The 14,056-nt window shown below is 40.7% G+C and overlaps 1 protein-coding gene across 2 annotated transcripts in view; it reads right to left on the bottom strand.

Moving 5' to 3' along the window:
• Window positions 1-14,056, bottom strand: part of ERC2 (ELKS/RAB6-interacting/CAST family member 2) — an 866,973-nt gene that overhangs the window by 139,737 nt on the left and 713,180 nt on the right. The gene's annotated exons all lie outside the window — the stretch shown is intronic.

Raw genomic sequence — 14,056 nt, 5'->3', positions numbered from 1 at the left:
CAAATTTATTAATAGGTTCACCACTTCATCAATGGAAAGTGCATATCCACCAGCCTTTGCAAACCTGAGCAGATTCACCAGACACTTCAGGCAGACTCACTGGTAAAGATAAACAGTTAAATAAATTTATTGACTACAGAAGACAGATTTTAAGTGATTATAAGTGATAGGCAAAAAGTCAGAGTTTGTTACCAAAATAAAATATAAGCACACAGTCTAAACTCTCAACCCTATTAGACTGGGCAATATGATTAAGCAGTTTTTCTCACCCCACTGGATATTGCAGTCCTTAATATACAGGTTTGTTCCTTACACCTGGGCCAGTCTCCTCTGTTGGAGTCTTTAGTCTTCTGAGTGTCTTTGTTGTTTGCAGCATAGGTGGGGGAAGGAGAAAGGCCAAGCATGGGTCCCTGTGTTCTGTTTTATATCCTTAGTCCATTTGCTTGGAGAACACAAGTCCAAGCATGTCTGGTGGGCATTGCTGAGTCCCCAGGCAAGGTGGAGTGATTCGCCTGGTGTGACCTTATGCAGATGAGTCATTGAATTGTAACTCCCTTGCTGGACAATGGCTGTTGATGGTTGTTTGATACTCGCCCGGGCGTTGGTTACTTTCCTTGCTGTTGTCTCTGGGGAGCTAATATCTGACCCATTCCCCAACTTACAGCATGTTTTACTGACAACCATACAACGCAATCTCATAATTTCATATGCACTAATGATATATATATTTAGATAGAACAGTGATTTTCACCACATCAAAACCTTGCCCCTGATACCTTACATGGCATGCTTTATATGCAAGATCACAATTATATATAAATGAGGAATATGGGGGTTACAGGGTACTCTCCCAAGGTATAGAATGTCAGTCATATCAGGCCAAGTTTATTCCTGCTATAATTCCACTGACATCAACAGAGGTAAAACTGGTGCACCATTTTATATAATATATTAATAGTTGTATGTTACTAACAATCAAACAAGACCAGAAGAAACGGAAGGTGACCACTTCTTTAGACCTACTTAGCTTCTGGCAACCGTCACTGTTTGCCAAAGCATTTGGGTACATTTCCTAAATAGATTATTTCTCACCATTAAAAAAAATTCCTTATAAGTTCTCATGTTGATAATTCTCACTAGTATTTTGTGTCAATAAGGGCCCACATTTTATTCTGTGAAATGCAGAAAGAGCCTTGCTATGGGTAATTGTTAATTATAACCGCCACAAAGTATAAAATGGCCTGTGAAAGAAGGCCTATTTGGCAGCAGCTGTGAAAGCTGAACCAAGCTATTTGGGGATTAATCTGCTGCTGAATGTAGTCTTACAAGTGCAGCTTTGGAAAAGAAGATAAAAGAAACTAATGCTGTTCAGCCACAAATCACTTCAGATAAAAAAAAGTCTCATAAGCCATCAAAAAGGCAAATCATAATCATAAGGGTTGACAAGGAGAAATCTTACAGAACTACTATCAAAGGTCAGTCAATGTCTTCCTGTTCTATGCTTTTTAGTTTACAGTGTTATACATGTATTTTTGACCCAAGAAGAACAGAAACAAAACCAAAATATCTTTAGGCAGATTTAAATATATCTTGCAAGATTATAATTCAAATCACGCATAAAGCTCAATTTCAGCATTCCTTAACCGCTAGTAATATTACAAAGGCAAGCAAATTGGGAGGTAAAGCTGCTTTGGAAGTGATGCTTATCTGATTCCAACACATCTTTCTTCATGTTTCAATCAGAGAACAGCTGCTATCATCCTACTGAGAAATTAATGACAGCACAAAACATAACAAGCCTTAAAAACTACTGATACAGGAGCCCTATTATTGTGGGAATAACTCATCTGCAGTTAAACTGCCCTTACAGAAAATAATTTGTAGCTAAGGTGAAAGGATTTATTTTAGCTGCAACATTCTTTCAAAAATATCACTACTCCCTTTTAAGCAATGACTTAACCTCTACAGTGCTTGAGGATATACAGCATCTATTGTGAGAAAGATAATTTAGTTATAGCCCTGGGATTGTACACTCCATGTCCAAAGTGGTCATTAGTCCTTGTGCCATGCCACTGAGTAGGCATCAAGGCTGGGGTGCCATCCCAAATGGGTACCTGCTATGGGCAGGAGTTTCACAAGATTTTCCTGCACTGTGCTTGCTTGGTTTAAATCAGCTTGATCACAGTCATTGGGGGAGTGGGAGGGACAATCATTATGTGCTCCTGTGCTTGGAGAGCAGCTTGTGGATGGTTCCTAGTTCTGCCATAGAAGAGGTAGCTCAGAAGTGGTAGGGACCCCCGGCATTAAGCAACACCAGGTAACCAATGGTTGAGGCAGCAGCTGTGGGCTGGGATAAGTCTCTCCCCTGCAGGTAGTGTGCCCACATAACCATCCCTTCTGGAGGGCAGCAGAAGCATTTGTTCCCACGGTTGGAGAGAGCCAGGCTCCAGTGGCATTTAGAGTCCCTTTCTGCCTTGGAACAGCAGCAGAACCTAGCAGCAGGGCAATGACAGCCATCAGAGCAGCACTATTCTTCTTATCTTTGAAATCATTGCAGGTGCCACAGAGGTTATGTTAGGGTAGTGGAGATCAATAGGTCAATACAGGTTTACTGTTCCTACACACACACTTGCAGCCACAAATGGGATGGATACAACCCAGGGTACCACCAGCCTTTCAGTAACACCCAAGTGACAATGGTGAGTGAAACCAATGTGTTTGGATGAAAGAGCCTTCCTTTTTCACACTGGCTACCTTGGTGGCCTCTGGGAATAATGGCAACCAGTTCATGTCAGCAGCTTCTGCTCCATCCCTGGCATCCAGTGCCTTTCTCTTTGCTTCATCAATGGCCATTGGGTTGGGATTTCCAGGCTGCCCCCACTTGGCACAAAGGCAGCACTAACCAACATCCTGGAAGGTGTGAGGGCTGCCACCCTCTCTTCACCAAGAGGTAACAAGCTATCTGGTTCTACTTGCTCAGAAGCAGAATTGACTCAGGTTTTGCCCTCAGATGTCCCTGTGACATCTCTGTTCCTACAAGGATAGGTATGCCTAGATGATTTGGCACTTTGGGTGCCAACAGGCCTTCAAGACTTGCATGATAGAGAACTACAAGGACTGATAGCTGTCAGGTAACTGTTGGTTAATCTGAATTGTTATTAATTATCATTATTATTTAGTATTTCTATTGTTGTATCAACCAGAAACCCTAATCAACACCAGTCAGGGACCACAGGTCTTGAATGCTGCTCCATAGGGCTCTTAGGAGCTAACAAGTTCCAATCTGCCACCAGGGCCAGCTCTTGCATTTTTGACGCCACAAGAAGCAAAAAAAAAAAAAAAGCTGCGATCGCTATCGGCGGCAGCCCTATTCATTTTACAGCGGCAATTCGGTGGCAGGTCCTTTGCTCCCAGAGGGAATGACGGCCCCACCGCCGAATTGCTGCCGAAGGGCCGGACATGCCGCTCCCCTCTTCATCGGCCGCCCTAGGCACCTGCTTGCTAGGCTGGTGCCTGGGACCGGCCCTGTCTGCCACCCAGTGACCTGCTAACAGTTGCCAGAATAGAAGCTGAATCCTGAAAGAGGACTCCAATCCTGGAATCTGATTGGTGGAATGCTGGGAGTCCTGATTGATTCACAGCTTCTATATAAACCAAGGACGGGAACAGAAGTTGTCCATGCTATTGGGTTCTCCCTGCCTAGGACTGTTTCCCCTGCAATACCTGTGCCTATTGAGTGTCTCTTGATCTGCCTGACTCCTGACACCTGGTTTGCCCTCTGGCCTGCCTCGGACTCTGACCCAGCCTGACTTCTGCTCTGACCATCAAGGAGGGATCTGAAGGCAGAGGGTTCCTGAAATTTTTTTATGGAGCATGCTGCACGTTGGAGCTGGTATGGGATAAAACAAGGAGGTACTTGCAGGAGAAGTGGACTAATGGACTGTAAAGGCTGACAACAGTATTGGAGCTAAAGCAGCAGTCAACAGTACGTTGAGGTTTTATATAAGTAAATAATATAATACAGTTGCAGGCAGAGGCCTTAAACAAAACAAGGTGCCATGAGTTTTAATGGCACCACTTGCAGGTGGCTCCAGCAATGCACTGTATTTCACATGCAACAATGAGAAGTTATTTTAAAACTCTCTAATTATTGTGCTGTCTGGACTGTTATGTGGACAGTGCACTGCATTAGAGTTTTTCATTTGTTTTTGGATTAGATTACAGTAGACTTCTCCAACAGGAATACTAAATATTCTTGACATATTCTTCAATTATAGCTCCGGTGAAAATCATGTTCCAAAGGGACCGCAACAAGGAATCAAGTGGTAAGAGTTAGTGTACTAGCCTGTAGAGAAATCATCAACAAGGGAAATGCCCCAATAACATTATAGTTTAAATACGAGCATTATCAGTGGTTCTTAACCGGGGTATGCATATTCCTGGGGTACGTGTGCCCCTGAGGGTACGCACATGTCTTCCACGGGATACATCAACTTATCTAGCTATTTGCCTAGTTTAACAACAGGCTACATAAAAAACACTAGCAAGGTCAGTACAAACTAAAATTTTATACAATGACTTGTTTACATGGCTCTATATACTATACACTGAAAAGTAAGTACAATATTTATATTCCAATTGATTTATTTTATAACTATATGGGAAAAATGAGAAAGTAAGCCATTTTTCAGTAATAGTGTGCTGTGACACTTCTCTATTTTTATGTCTGATTTTGTAAGCAAGTAGCTTGTAAATGAGTTGAAACTTGGGGGTACACAAGATAAATCAGACTCCTGAAATGGTTACAGTTGTCTTGAAAGGTTGAGAACCACTGATCTAATCTACAGGTGTGGAGTGGGGAGTCTAAGAGAACAATGTGAAATTTTTGCAAACAACATTTATGTTTTAATTGCTCTAACAGTATCCTGGCATTATAGCAATAACCTCCACATAAAAATACATAAACAACCCTTATATATATTTAGCATTTACATATAACTTTAAATCTTCAAAAATCTATCTGGACATTAATTAATCAGTATTACCAAAGGACAGACTCTCTCACTCTGAGCTGGATAGGTGACATCTTCCTCTAAAAGGTAGGAAAAAAGAAACCTTTGTGGAACCACTTTTTGAAATTAATATCATGCCTGTCACTTCCAAGGTACATACAGTGTAGTTGTAGCTGTGTCAGTTCCAGGATATTAGAGAGACAAGGAGAGTGAGGTAATATATTTTATTGGACCAACTTCTGTTGGTGAGAAAGAGTTACACAGAGCTCTTCTTCGGGTTTGGGAAAGGAACTCCCAGGGTCACAGGTCCCAAGATGGAACAGATTGTTTAGTGTAAGTAGTTAACACATATTGTAGGGGACCATTCAAGGTAGAGTGGAATGTTAACAACTCTGCAGTCACAGGACAAAAAGGGTAGAGTCACTAACTTTTAAAATCTCAAAAGACTAAAACAACAAACCACAAGCACCAATATATTGAAATTCTAATGGAAATAACGTCTTTTACTGTTTTGACCTTGCAATTACAGTTGTTGTGCTGCCTTAATAAATAAAACAGCAGATTAGTAATGTGCTACAATCCTACAGTTCCCTCGTTAACATAAGAAATTCCCATGTAGAAATGTGTGTAAAGGATACTTCAGATCTGGATGTGCTCTCTTTGCCAGTTGCTAACCACTCTGGTAAGTAAAACTTCCTGCCAATATGAGCAACTAGATCCTTTGGGAAGGAAAACTGGCATGCTCCACCTCATCATGCTGGCTCTCTCACCACACAGCTAGTTAAAGAGACATTCACTAATTCACACAGAGATTCCAGCATGTATATGTACAGCTCAAACACTAAACTAGACACAGCAGACTGCAGATGAACAGCAGACTATGTCAGTCTTTCTAAGCATCTCTCATATATCTCATTCCCCTTTTTATGCAGAATCCTAGAGGACCACATTTTCAAACACAATGGACTAAGCTGCACTTACAAAAAATATATGCATTGTTTTATTGTCCCCACAAAAAAATGACTCACAAAACAGATAACTACATATGCAAATTACCCTGAATGGGCAAATGCCAAGTGGATATGCATGACTTTTCTGTGGCTTCAGTTAAGGTGCCAATGTGGGAAATAACTGGCTCTGACAAATAGGGATGAATATATGAATATAAACCTTTGGTCCATCTAGTCCATTCCCTTGACTGTTGGCAAGAAAATCAAATGGACAGACCAAAGGAATTTAGACTTTCATGAACGTGCTAGAATGATCAACTACAACATAAAAGGCCTTATTCACTAAACACAGATACACATTACTTATTCTCTCAGTCCGAATCATCTATATATTTATGTTTGTAAAGTGTGTAAAATTTTCATACATTCAGGAGATTTCATAATGCCAAAATCCTTAACCCAAACAGCACAATTCATTTATTCTGCTTTTAAGTCTTGCAGTGTGATGGCAAAGGTTAAAAAGAACAGACTAGATGTAGCAAATACAGCAAGGGGCAATTGGTGTGATTTACTTGCAGTGGATGCAGACACACTGACTAGGTAATAGATCCCACAGACTAGGGAAATCATACCTGACAGTCCCTATATTTTTTATTGCACTCTTTTAAATAAGCAGTCACTGGTTGGCGGACTAATCTACAATGATGGCATTGTAATGATCACAACTCTGCCTCACTAGCGATATACAATAATTGATTGAGTGCTAGATAATCATTGGTGAGATTCCTACCTGGGAACACAGTAAACAGCATTGTCCTAACCACCAAACCAAAACAGATGAGTTTCAACTAGGGCTGTCGAGCGATTTAAAAAAATAATCACGATTAATTGCGCAATTAAAAAAATAATCATGATTAATCATACTGTTAAACAATAATAAAATAGCATTTGCTTAAATATTTTTGGATGTTTTCTACATTTTCAAATATCTTGATTTCAATTACAACACAGAATACAAAGTGTACAGTGCTCACTTTATATTGATTTTTTACTTCAAATATTTGTGCTGTAAAAACAAAAGAAAGAGTATCTTTCAATTCACCTCATACAAGTACTGTAATGCAATCTCTTTATCATGAAAACTGAACTTACAAATGTAGAATTATGTACAAAACACTGCATTAAAAAAAACAATGTAAAACTTTAGAGCCTACAACTCCACTCAGTCCTACTTCTTGTTCAGCCAATCACTCAGTCAGTCACAAACAAGTTTGTTTACATTTGCAGGAGATAATGCTGCCCACTTCTTATTTACAATGTCACCTGAAAGTGAGAACAGGAGTTGGAATGGCACTTTTGTACCTGGTATCACAAGATATTTACGTGACAGATGTGCTAAAGATTCATATGTCCCTTCTTCTTCAACCACCATTTCAGAGGACATACGTCCATGCTGATAACGGATTCTGCTCGATAACAGTCCAAAGCAGCGTGGACGGACGCATGTTCATTTTCATTATCTGAGTCAGATGCCACTAGCAGAAGGTTAATTTTCTTTTTTGATGGTTTGGGTTCTGTAGTTTCCGTATCGAAGTGTTGCTCTTTTAAGACTTCTGAAAGCGTGCTCCACACCTCGTCCCTCTCAGATTTTGGAAGGCACTTATGATTCTTAAACCTTGGGTTCAGTGCTGTAGCTATCTTTAGAAATCTCACATTGGTACCTTCTTTGAGTTTTGTCAAATCTGCTGTGATAGTGTTCTTAAAATGAACAACATGTGCTGGGTCATCATCTGAGACTGGTATAATATGAAATACCTGGCAGAATGTGGGTAAAACAGAGCACGAAACATACTATTCTCCTCCAAGGAGTTCAGTCAAAATTTAATTAACTCATTATTTTTTAGATCAGCATCATCAGCATGGAAGCATGTCCTCTGGAATGGTAGCCAAAGCATGAAGGGGCATATGAAGGTTTAGCATATCTAGCATGTAAATACCTTGTAATGCCAGCTACAAAAGTGCCATGTGAATGCCTGTTCTCACTTTCAGGTGACAGTGCAAAGAAGAAGTGGGCAACATTATCTCTCGTAAATGTAAACAAACTTGTTTGTCTGAGCAATTGGTTCAATAAGCTGTAGGACTGAGTGGACTTGTAGGCTCTAAAGTTTTACATTGTTTTATTTTTGAGTAGTTATGTAACAAAAAAATATCAACATTTGTAAGTTTCACTTTCACGATAAAGAGATTGTATTATGGTACTTGTATGAGGTGAATTGAAAAATACTTTTTCTTTTATCATTCTTACAGTTCAAATATTTGTAATAACTATAATAATATAAAATGAGAACTGTACACTTTGTATTCTGTGTTGTAATTTAAATCAATATATTTGGAAATGTAGTAAAACATCAAAAATAGTTAATACATTTCAATTGGTATTCTATTGTTTAACAGTGAGATCAAAACTGCGATTAATTTTTTTGAGTTAATCGAGTGAGTTAACTGTGATTAATTGACAGCCCTAGTTTCAACTTTTAAGACTTCTGAGTAACAGGCCTTGTCTCTACTAAGAATGGGGAAACAGGAAGGTCCTGATTTTGGATCTGCTAAGTTTGTTTTCGGGCAGTGCTCTCGCACAAATCAGGCTTAAATTGGGCCTTCTCACATATTACCACATTGAATTCTCTGGTGACATAGTGGTGTTCTGGCCTGACACTGGAGCAGTGCAAAGGGTTTGTATTGTAAGACATGGTCTATCCTTGATGCAATACCCCAATTAGTATGTGCAAATTGGAATTTGTGTACACAAAAGGTGTACAGAAGGGTTTGAAAATCTGAGTCTTGGCATGTTGTATCATATTGCATTCTAGTTTTATATTCTGAAATGTATTAGTTCTCCTATTTGTGAAAAGCCCTTGATCACTGACTGTGAAAGTGAGTAGATGTTCATATCGTTAAGTTATTTAAAGTACGTACATGCCCTGCAGATAAATATGTGCCAAATTCTCCCATTGTTTTCAAATGATTGCCTTGTTTAGGTGTCCTAAACAATAGAAGACTATCTCTGCCAGCAACTCTGCTGAAGTGAGAACAAGTGTTCAAGATTGCCTTCAGCAGTTGCCTTGGAAATTGGCACTGGGGAACCTAAATTATTTCTCTGCCACCCAGCAGAGGTCTCTTCACCCATTCCTGATTTGCCTGTGCCCAACTTAAGGGGAACAAAATTTTACTGTGCATTATACACTATGTGCTTCTTAATACAATCTCTCCTGCAAATAATACAGCCAAACAATAGTAGGAGTTCTGATGATTTTTGTGGGGAGGGGAGTGGTATAACAAAAGATTCCTGTTTAATTATTATTTGAAAGTTTAGACTTCAAAAACAGTTTAAGGACAGTGTTCTGGTAGGGATGGAGTGGGTGGCAATGACCCCGTAAATAGTCAGGCAATCTACTCTCCCTGCCTTTTAGGGCTAAATTAACCCTTTACACATTTCTAGACTATTGTGTGCATAAAAATAAACCAGCAATAACTATATGCTGGAAAACACAGAACACCCTGTTTTAAAGATTACTGATTGATGCAACTACTTCTAAAATTCAAAGCTTACTTCTTGTTAAAGCTGTAGTTACTCCAACCTGATGTCAAGATAAGTCAGAAGGCAAGTGGTACAGCCATAGTTTGAACATTTCAAAACATTTGTCAATAAGATCTACTTAAAATAGATGCTATTCCTGCAACTTTACAAACTGGAATCACTGGCAATCCCATGTTGGAGAAGTCTAACGAAAAAATGTTGGCAGTCTAAATGTGCTCATTGATCCTGCTTGATCTAGACATTTTTGGAAATAAATATGTAATTTCTCATCCAATGTAACTTCAATTTGTTTTGGAGGAGAACAACAACTCTGACCAAATGCTCTTCCTTTTACTCAAGGCTATTTGAGAACTAGCTTAACAAATGGGATAGAAAGAGAATCACATCTTTACTGTGCATAAGCCACTGCTTTATCCCCTGTGGCAAATAATAGTATCTGAAATAATTAAATGTACTTACAGTACTGGAGTCTTAAAATTCCACCTATCCGTTATATAGTGAGTGTCTGTTTTACAAGAATTCAGCATTATTCAATAGAATTCATCCTGCAAAGCAGAAAATCCCTTGCAGGACATGAGGAATTATAAGGTTTAAAAGACTGTAATTGAAGAGTTAAACTGTTGTATTACTCAACACCTGTGTAATTTCTGTATCAGTAGTCTGTAATTTAGTCTGAGATCACTCCTCCCAAAGGGCCTGATTGTACATCCCTTTCTCACACTGATAAGTACTTGCTTACTTGAGTAGCTCACTGAAGTCAGTATGATTACTCATGCAAATAAATGCTCACTAACTTGAATAAGAGTGGTGCACTCTATCCCAAAGCAGAGAGAGAAGAAAGAAGGCCTGACATGCTTGAATAGGTGGGGCTTGAGGATAATATCCCTAGACACCAGGAGTGGGATTTTCAAGAGTGCTGAAATGACACAGGAGCACAAGTTGGAAACTTTGAAGCTTGTCTAGATGGGGAAACTGACCAACACAGCTATAGTGGAATAACTATTCCACTATAGCTACACTGATGAATTTCCCCATGAAGACCAGCCCTTAGATGAGTGCAAATAAAACTTAATGGGCCAACTATGGCTATGCCGTCACTGCAGAAATGGTGGAATTTTTATGGCAGGATAACGATTGTGCTTTAGCTATCGTGCTGTATAATCCTAGTGGAGACAAGGCACCTGTCATTTTTAACCACAAAGGAGCTAATTGAGATCAACACTGTGCCCATGGTTGACCTGGCCTAGTTTACCTTGTGGTAAAACTACAGTGCCTTGTCTCCACTCGGATTTCACAGCACGATAGCTAATGCACAATTGGAATTGGAAAAGATATACTGTAATTGGACAAGAGAGAAGGGCAACAAAAATTATTAAGGATATGGAACAGCTTCCATATGAAGAGAGATTAAAAAGACTGGGATTTTTCAGATTGGAAAAGAGACTACTAAAGTGGGATATGATAAAGGTCCATAAAATCATGAATGGTGTGGAGAAAGTGAATAAAGAAGCGTTATTTACTCCTTCACATAACACAAGAACAAGGTGTCACCCAACGAAATTAATAGGCAGCAGGTTTAAAACAAAGAAAAGGAAGTACTTTATCACAAACACACAGTCAACCTATGAACATCCAGATGATGTTATGAAGGCCAAAACTATAAGAATTAGATCAGTTCATGAGGAATAGGTCCATCAACAGCTATTACCCAAGATGGTCTGGGATGCAACCTCATGCTCAGGGTGTCCCTAGCCTCTGACTGCCAGAAGCTGGGAGTGGACCACAGAGGACAGATCACTCGCTGACTGCCTGTTCTGCTCATTCCCTCTGAAGCACCTGGCATTGGCTATTGTCAGAAGACAGGATACTGGGCTAGATGGACCATTGGTCTGACCCAGTATGGCCATTCTAATGTTCTTACATTTATGTTCTTATGAAATAGTTATCCCACAATAAAAACACTTTGGGGCGTGGGGTGAAAACAAAGCCAGTATCCTGCTCTTTAAGGCTGAAACAAATATCCTAAAGGGATTCTCACACCCATAGCCTGAAGCATGTGTTATAAAATGTGGCTTGGTCTAGCTAAACCCAAGGGAAGGACAGGAAAAAAATACTCATTTTAGCTCCACACCTCTTTCCCCCTCCCAACTCAATACCTGCTCTTTGGGGATTCAGTTGCCTATTGCCACTGAGGCTCACATACATTCCTTTGCCAGTCATCTGCACACCGACTTAGTCTTGTTAGCATTGCATCTGGTTGGTGGGTTGCCTAGGGAATGGTTTGTACTTTGCGGGTCCTTCACACCATCGCAATAATTAATTTTTTTTCTTTTAACTGGCAGTGGCAGCTGCCCAAAATAAATGGTGGAGCAGCAGATAGCAATCTCCCCGTTCCCTTGCTCCCGGTTGATAAAGAGGAAGATAATAAGGTAGCCATTGCAGATATTTTTCTGGGTGCTCCTGCCAAGTGTGAGGGGCAACATGGGAGAAAGCACAAAGATCCTTGTTTGAGAATTTAACAACTGGGCAATGAAAGCTGGCATCCTGGGTCAGTTGGAGGCAGTAGTTGACATTTCTTTAGTGAATGAGAGATGATCTATTGGGGCAGAGGGATAGACTGTTAAGGGACTTTAAAGAGAAGACAAGCAATGGAGGGACACATGCGAAGACCGGGATGTGACGGGTGAAAACAATGGGCTAGGAAAAAGATCTTTGCAGCAGCATTCTGAACAAATATGAGCAGGGCAAGATTACAATTTTCCAAGGCTAGAGAGAAAGATGTTGCAGTAGTCAAGATGCAGAATGTTGAGAACCTGGATGAGAATTTTAGCTGTGTGGATGGGTCGGAAAGACTGTATCTTACACTTGGCCTACACTTGCGGTGGTGTAGTTATGCATCACAGTGAAAAGCAAGCTGCATCCACACTCACTGAAGTGTGTAGCTACACAGGACAGTGAAAGGCTCTGGCGGGGGGGAGGCAGCTGGGAAAGGCTCCAGCAGTGGGAGCTGTCAGGACCTTTCTCCACTGCCTCCCTCTGCTCCAGCTTTTCCCCACTGCCAGAGGCTTTCACTGGGGTGGGGGAAAGGCTCCAGCAGCAGGGAGGTAGCAGGACACTACACTGCTAAAAATAGCAGTGTGGATGAGGGAAGCACTGCTTGGGCAAGTCAAGAGCCATGTGGGCTATATGCTCTACGGTTCATGTGTGTAGGGCACTGTACTCGCCTAAGCAGTGCCTCACTATCTACACAGATATTGATACCTGTGCTATCTGGGAGTGCATTGTCTGTACTCTACAAGCCACCATAACCATAGACTTATACTTAGAGATAGTATGCAGAAAGAATTGGAAAGATTTAGCCATAGCCTGTATGTGAGGACCTAGAGAGAGGTCCAAGTCAAAGATAATGCCATGGGACAGAGTGACAGGCAGCATGGTGATGTCATTCACAGTGATTGAAAAAGGAGGTAGTATGGAGGGTTTGGGGAGTGAAGATCAAGAACTCTCTTTTACCCATGCTGAACATGAGCTGATGGCTAGATATCCATAAGGAGGTGTCAAGTGAGATGGGTTGAGATTTTAATTTGGACAGGAGGAGACAGATCTTGAGTAGAGGTAGATCTGTGAGTTGTTAGCATAGAGATGGTAGCTGAATGTGTATCTGGGGATGAGCTTACTCAGGGATAAATTATAGAGGGAGAAGAGAAAGGGATCAAGGACAGAACCCTGTGGAACTCCCACAGAAAGTTGAAGTGGGGATGAGGAGGGTTTTCCAAAGGACACACTGATGGTGTGATTAAATAATTAGGAGAAGAACCATACTTCTCCCTCTCTCAATGCTTGAATGCTCTCTCCTAGTCCCAACCTCTCATCCTAGAGTCAAGCTGTACCATTTATCCCATCAGCATCACCACACACAACCATTTCATGCACCAATTGACTCCATTTCCTAGTTTGTTCATCCCTACCCAAACCAAATCCTTTCCCTCTGGTGCCAAAACTCCCCATGTCTCTTCACCTCCTTCCATCTCTACCCCACCCACTTGGAAATACTGATACACACACCAGCCCAAGAACCCTTGCTATTTCTGTCTAGCTTCTCCATAGCTCAGAACCAAGCCAGTCAGCTCTGAACTGTCTCCTACTTAGCACTTTCAGGCTTGGAGTATCCCCTCTCACCCAACTTTCCAGGCTCAGAAAATCAGTCCCTCAGTTCAAAACTACTCCCATTCCTTACCAACATGCATCGTCACTAGGTTTGTGACCATGATGGTAAAGAGAACCAAGAGGCATTCAGCCTCAATGCTAGAAGCATTGAACCATTAGGAGATATGCAGCAAGTCAGATAATGAGGAACCTGTCTCTAGAGGAATGGAATAAAAAGCTATAGGGAATACAATTTATGCACTGCCTTGTGGTATGAAGCAAGCCACTACCAAAAGAGGTTTTTCAGCTCCCCTAAGATGACAAGCAAATATCATCACAGTGATTTCATA

The sequence above is a fragment of the Malaclemys terrapin genome, chromosome 7 (assembly GCF_027887155.1).
Source record: "Malaclemys terrapin pileata isolate rMalTer1 chromosome 7, rMalTer1.hap1, whole genome shotgun sequence".
In the NCBI taxonomy this organism is placed as follows: Eukaryota; Metazoa; Chordata; order Testudines; family Emydidae; genus Malaclemys; species Malaclemys terrapin.
The sequence above is the reverse complement of the archived record's forward strand: the minus strand, read 5'-3'. Positions and strand labels throughout refer to the sequence as shown.